Source organism: Triticum urartu, chromosome 5 (assembly GCF_003073215.2).
Source record: "Triticum urartu cultivar G1812 chromosome 5, Tu2.1, whole genome shotgun sequence".
Lineage (NCBI taxonomy): Eukaryota > Viridiplantae > Streptophyta > Magnoliopsida > Poales > Poaceae > Triticum > Triticum urartu.
Window position 1 is genome coordinate 441324408 of NC_053026.1, and position 7454 is coordinate 441331861.

The window sequence follows — 7454 nt, forward strand, 5'->3', positions numbered from 1 at the left end:
TACAGAGGAGGCCACAGGCGAGGCGGAGGAAGGCGGGGCTCCAGCTGCGCGTCCATGTCGATGCAGAGGACAGCGGCGTCGACTTGGCTGCAGGGACATCGCGAGGACGGCAACGGCTTGGCGTGGTGTCGACGCACGAAGCAGAAGGCGAGCCGAGGAGGTCGACGTGGTCCCAGGCGTCGCGGCCAACGGGAGCGGGTGGTGAGCGTGCGCCTCATCCCCTGCTCATCAGGAAGCAGAGCAGCGGCGGCAAACTCCGCGGGGAGGAGGCCGGGAACACCGGGGCGGCCGTAGGAAGGTTGGCAGAGGCCGGGAGTCGACGGTCCGGGGACTTGACGGCGGGAGAGGCAGTAATGGAGCTCCAAACGGCGGCTCCATGGTTCCCTGTGAGAGGAAAAATAGAGAAAGGAAAGGGAAGATCGTGAGAAAAAGAGGTTGAGAAGCAGGAGGGAAAAAGGAGCGGGGCTGTCGGGGCACTCATCTCCGGCGAGGTTTCGGTCGCTGGTGTCGGCCGGACGACGAGGCAGGGTCGAGAGCAATGGGGAGCTGCGGGAGGAGCTCGGGCAGAGGTGCTCGAGATGCAGGGGATCGAGAGGGGCTGGTGATTGGTGGGTTTGGATCGGGAGGGGTCCCGAGAGAGTGGCGGCGGCGCTAGGGAAAGGATGGATGTGACAAGGCCCCTAGAATTTAGGGTTGCAGGTTTATATAGTGGGTCTATACGCAGACTAATGGAAGCCCTTCGATCTAAATCAGACGACTGAGAAAAAAATAGGTTAGGAAGTCCAATAAACAAAACAGAGATGTTTTGTAGACATTTGGGGATGATCCGGACACAACGGTGGCGACAGTCCGGGTCGGGTCCGGGACAGCTTTTCGGACGCGCGCGCGAGTGGAGCCGCGGGCTGACGAGATAGGTTAGGTTGGGTCTGGCGGATTGTGAAGAGCGGGTTGGTCTGAGGGAAGAGGGGAGAGATGTAGCCCGACACGGTTTCTGGAGACCGAAAACGTCCGATGTTAGACCGGCTATACTGCCGCTATAGTTACCCGTTGGGGCATCAAACGATCTCCGAATGCGATGAAACTGGACAGGCGGTCTATCTACACTATAATAAGACCACACGTCAACTCTCATCCCATTCCGATAACATTTTCCGGCCACTTATAAAATACTATTTCAGACATGCCGCGAGCGCGTGCAAGTGTGTCTGGGCTTAGAACGGACAACGGACGGAACGAGGAGACCGGGACGGATGCAAGTTTTGAAAACATGATGATGAAATGCTCATGATGACATGAAAAGATGCAACACGAAAGAAAATGACATGGCAATGATAGCGAAAAACTAGGAGACACCTGGCACATCGGTCTCGGAGCGTCATAGGGATGCTCCTTGATTCTTCCAAACTGTTCTTCATCTTCGGTTGTCGGTCTTGAAAACTGGTTCAACAAATCTTCTCATCTTTGATCTTGAGGATCGTCGAAATGCATTCGACGAGTTTACACGTCGGGTATCCGAGGAGCCCCTTTAAGTTTCCGGCCTTTATCAATGCCTTGTTATTTTTATGCCACACCTCGGGTTTGAAGTTGTTCCCGGGAGGCAGTGTCCTCTTGCGTCCGAGCTCTAACGCCGGAATGCATTCGAGGTATCTTTTGCAGCCGAGCACCAATGCGGTACCGCTTCCGAGCTCCAACGCCGGACTGTATCCGAGCTCCAACGCCGGACTATGTCCAAGCTCCAACGCGGGACTGTATCCGAGCTCCAACGCCAGACTATATCCGAGGTGTCATAAATCACCTTGGTTCAAAAAAGTTGAAGGAGTTTAGCCGAGCTTAATGCCGGAAATGCCCTCTATGGAGCCAGCCACGGGCGCCCGAGCTTTATGCCGGACTGCTTCCGAGGTGGTGCACCACCCCGACCGTGGGCCGATTTTTTGTCAATATTTTTTATTGGTGCAATTTATTCTCTGCCGAGATATATAGCTAGTAGCCCTCAAGGCGTATATCGGTCTAAAACCCGAGATGCACCTAAAGGATGACATAAGACTGTTGATCCCAGTAGTCGCTGAGACTCAGGCCGATTTGCAAAATCGGTCTGAGGATCAATTCCTAGCTCGGCAGAATACTTCGGGACACAAAAAGCGGCATGCTCAGTCCTCGAGACTCAGGTTGGGTGTGGCCGACCAACCTAAGGATCAAAATCTCCTCGGAAACTGTATTGCACTTAAAATTTTCTGCATTGGACAGGCAATGCAGTAGCCCCCGAGACACTGGTCGGGTGGCAACACCAGATCAGGGGATCGATGTGCCCCTTTAATATTTGTAAATAATAAGCCCGAAGCCCAGTAGCCCTCGAGCCTTAATGCGGTCACGGGTGGCTGAATTAAGGATCGATATCCATAGTAAAATCACAAATTATGTGTAATGACTCTATGTATCCAAGTACTTTACATCCTTAATGGTCGGATCCGCATTGTACAAAACTTTGTTGACCGACCATTGGCTTCCACCTCCTCGGCTAGTAGCCGAGGAGTGTTTGTCCTGCTTTATAAAGCCTTTATGAGGGCAAAGATTTATGACAAACAAGGCAATCTGGCCATACGGTTTTATAAACAAAGGTACGCAGAGAGATATGTTATATTACTGTTCAACATAAGAAATGTCTTCCAAAGAAAATAGTCCCAATATTGGTTCCTTTCTTTGGGTTGTCATGCTAAGCATGATCATGAAACCTCATCTCTAATGTAAGAGCAAAATATCGAGGATTTAGTTTGGGAGGCCAATTAATAGCCCCCGGTAGTGTTCGGCGACAGTTGAGGTCAAGCCGTAAACACTTCGGCCATTGTTATGAATGGCCCGTCATTTAACACCGTCATCGGATCACTGACCAGTCTACGCTTATTGTGACAGTCAGTTTTCGGCTTTCTCCACTGAGGTGCTTAACCATGTGAGCTGGAAGCACAATCGCAGTGGTTCTCCCTTTACACACCTAGCCGAACAAAGCGGAACGTAGGAGGCAAGCGCAGGAGTCGGGCAACCCAACTATTGATGAAAGACACAATTCGAAACCAATGCATATATAGTGACATCCGAGAATGTTCTTGCCGAATCTATAAAGGTGTCTGACATTGCACTGTGAGACTTGTGCTGGAAACACACAAATTGTTTAAAAGTGCCAAAAAGCTTGGAAAACCAAAAAACGTCAGTAAAAACATGACGTCCGAACAAGATAAAGTGTTCGGTGCCAATCCGAAAATTGGAAAAGAAAGAAAAAATTGTGCTTCTGTCGTGTTTTAACAACGACCAAGAAGAAAACACATTTACAACTCATATATAAATTTTAAGAGCCCCCAAGTGACTTGGGTAAGAATTTTATGTATAATGATTGTATGTACCGAAGTACTTAAATCACATTTGTGTTCACTCGAACTTTAAACGCGTCTTAACCGATCGTCGACTTCTCCCTCTTCGGCCAAGGGCCGAAAAGTGTCACGTACTCCGCCTGTCGAGAGTATCGACGGTGTTTCCGATGACCAGGCAATCAGGCCATAAGGCTGTAACAGACAAAGCACGCTCAAGGAATTTATGCTATATTACTAACGAAGTGTAAGAAGCATCTTCGAAGAAAATAGTACCCCCACCAATACCTTTCTTCGGTGCGCATTATTACTATGAGACTTGTGCAATAGATTTTTTGAACTCATGAGTTCAATTGTGTGCCGGCCATGATTGAAAACAATAAGAGCGCTAGCTTTCGGCTTCACCCAGTCTGAGGTCAGAGCTCGGATGACCCAGTCGTGACAATCACAGAGGTGCTCCCTTTACTCCCTAGCCGAACAATCGGGAACGTAGGGGTAAGCACAGGAGCCAGGCAACCCATCTTGCAAATCGCTTAGGTCAATATGGTGCATATTGTGGCGTAATACACGAATAAGGAACGAAGCCGTACAAGTATAATCATATGCAAGAGGAAAATCTCCATCAAGAGAGCCCCCAAGTAAACGGGGTATTTAAATTTGTGTGTCACAAACAAAGTTATGACAAGGAACTTTGTCCCAAACAACTTTGTGCCGAAAAGTATAATGCTTGGTCAAACCGAACAAAATTTAAAACTGAAAGTTTTTGAGCATGAAAACGACTTAGCTGGTTAATGTGCTCGATGTTGATGACGCATGCCGAGATTGTGGCGGGACGAGATCACAGCCCCCAAGCCGGTCCCGAGATGTCCGAGTAGAGAACTCGGCTTGATGAAGTGGTGACACAGCATAGTCGATGGGCGAGGTGAAAACCCCTGCCCGACCGCGGCGACGGAGCAGGCCGGGGTGTGACGCCGAAGCCCCCAACGTGTGTTAATGAAGTGATGACGAAGCCCCCGGTCAGCCGAGGTGACGTGGCGCATCGGTACGCCGTGGTGACAGCGCTGCCCAGATTATCTACCTGTGCATAGAAAATAGTGCAAGTCGGAGATAATAGGAATAAAAAAATTGTTGCATAATCAATAATTTATGCAAAGTGAGTAATAAAAGAAATATGGCATGTGCGCTGAACACTCGATGAGGTAGAGCTCTCTCAGCGATGCCGAAGTCCCCGAGGCAACCGAACATGTCGGTATGGCAACACGACCAACAAGGTGATCGCGCGAGCCGATTTACGCCGATTAGGATGACGGCGTTGGCTTGCCGAAGAGACCACGTGACCCAGTCGAAGTCGATCACCTACACACATAAAATAGTGCGGTCCAAAAAGGATAATTTCTTTTTGCAAAAATAATTTACTGAAAGAGATGTGGCCTGGCGCCGAAGTCATGTCGATGCAGGGCATCGGCGTGACGCGGTGAAGGCGTGGCCAAGCCCGAATTCGCAGGCCGGTCTGAGTTCCAGATGCGGCATTCGTCGAACTGTATACAGAAACTGACCGAACCACCACGCAGCCGTTGTTAATGCGGCCACCATTTGATAGACCTGTGTATAGATGATGAAACAAACTGGAGTAATAATTCCTTGGGAAAAATAAAGCCAAGCAAGAAAAAATACTAGGATTAATAGCACGTGGTTTATCTGTTGTAGCAATCTGGAGAAAGGTTACTTCCAAAATTGGGGCTCGATCCGCACACCCATTGCCTGATGGGTGATGAAGTGGTGGCATGGCGATGATAGCAAATGTTGGCTCGCCGAGGAAAAGCCCATGGTCCAGCTAATGTGATGAAGCTGGTCGGCTGCTGGCGCCGAAGTCTCCGAAGTAAGTTGATGAAGAGATGGTGAAGCCCTTGGTCTAGCCGAGGAGACGGAGCAGGTCGCTAAGGAGACGTTGCAGCTGCCGTGTCAGTCGAGGTGTTGAAGCAGTTCGGCGTGATGGACATCGGCTTGAAGAAGCAACAGTGCGGCCATGCCGACGTAGGTCGTAACTTGTGACGCGGTCAATGCCGGTTTGATGAAGTGACCATGCGGCGATGCCTGTGTTCCCGCTCTGTGTATTCCATGGGGCGGCGATGTTGGTGATGATTTATCCTTGGTGATGTTGAACTCTTGTTCGGCTCGCCGAGGTGATGATCCGAAGAAGTTGAGCTCGGCTCAACAAAGTGACGACGTGTCTAGCGCAGGTCGGCAGCCGTGGAGCAATATTTCCGGACTGGTTTGACATCAGCATGATGGTGAAGATCATGTTCAAAAGATTTTAAAGTTAGTGGGATGTGTTCGGGAACAAAACACAATACCCCATACAAAACTTCCTTCAAAAATAATGTCCGAAATCCCATTCATAAAAAAGATGAACTCAGGTCGGATTCGTTTTCACGCAGAAAACAGATCCGAAAAGTGATGCACTAATCGGAAGGTTCCCGTAGTTTGGACGGTCGGATCGAGCTGCAATTTTGAGGGGTGGTAAATATAGGAATTCCGCAGCCGATCAACGGTTGGATCTTCCAAAGGACGTCCGATCTAGAAGCTGGACGCCACGACCTAAACTCGTCCAGATTCCCGTCCAGATTTGACAGGGCTTCGGTATATCACGGATTGCCAGAGATTCCTCCATCGGAACTCGACGAATTTTTCCAGGGTTGTTGTAGACTCAATTCTGCACAATTCGACAGAAGCAAACGTCAAACCGATGCTTGAGGAGGCGGTGACGGCGGATACAAGTTCGCTGTTCATAAAAACAGCACGGCCGCCCGAGGGCAATGTTGACGTTGAGCCCTCGAGCTCCATGGATGACTCCTCTATGATCATGATAGAGATCGGAGTTGATGCTGAAGAAGGCCCCCATCCGAACATGACGATCGGAGAAGGAGCGCGGTCCTCGGTCGATCCAAGGTGACCAGTCGAGCCGGTGACAAAGATGTCGACATCGCAGTTAATCCGCAGAGAAGCCATCGATCCTTTTGCCGATCACACAGCGGCTCAATGAAAGCACCAATGTCGGTGTCAAAACCGGCGGATCTCGGGTAGGGGGTCCCGAACTGTGCGTCTAAGGCGGATGGTAACAGGAGGCAGGGGACACGATGTTTTACCCAGGTTCGGGCCCTCTTGATGGAGGTAAAACCCTACGTCCTGCTTGATTATTTTTGATAATATGGGTAATACAAGAGTTGATCTACCACGAGATCAGAGAGGCTAAACCCTAGAAGCTAGCCTATGGAATTATTGTATGTACATCTATCGACTAGCCTAGCCTCGGTTTATATAATGCACCAGAGGCCTAGGATAACAAGATTCCTAGCCGAATACGCCAGTGGGGAGGAGTCCTTGTCTCGATCACCAAGTCTTGTGGAATCTTCCATGTATGCGGCAGCTGTCCGAACTGGCCCATGAGTATACGGCCATGGGGGTTCTCGGCCCAATCTAACTGACCGGGGGACGACGTGGTGAGTACCCCCTAGTCCAGGACACCGTCACTCTTGTAGACACCTTTCTCTATAATTCCCTTCAATAAGCTATTTTCTTGCTCAAGTAGTGGAATCAAGAGAACTAATATAAGCAACAACATTGGATTTATCATGAATATTGTCACTACCAGAGGAAGAATCTTTCTTGTTCTTGTTACTAGACTTGACTTGAGGCATGTAAGTGGATAAGAGTAAACGCTTGGAAATGTCAGAAGAACTTTTCTTGCGAAGATCATCATTGATTGCCTTTAAGAACTCATGCTCTTGCTCAAGGTTGAGCTTTTCAAAACATAATTTCTCATGAGTCCTTAAAAGTTCTCGATGATCTCCTAAGATTGTTTCATGAGCTAAGTTAAGAGTGTTTAGTTCTTTAGTTAGAAACTCAATCTTCTCCTTATCATTGTCATTCGTTTTATCTTGATGAGCATGATTAGTTGACGTTTCATCATAGTATTCATCACTAGAGTTGTCAACAAGTAAATCATCATCACCTAACAAGTCATCTTCATCACTATTCAAATCAACATACTCGGGGTGTGATACCTTTGGGCCTTTAGCCATGAAGTATCTTCCAAGT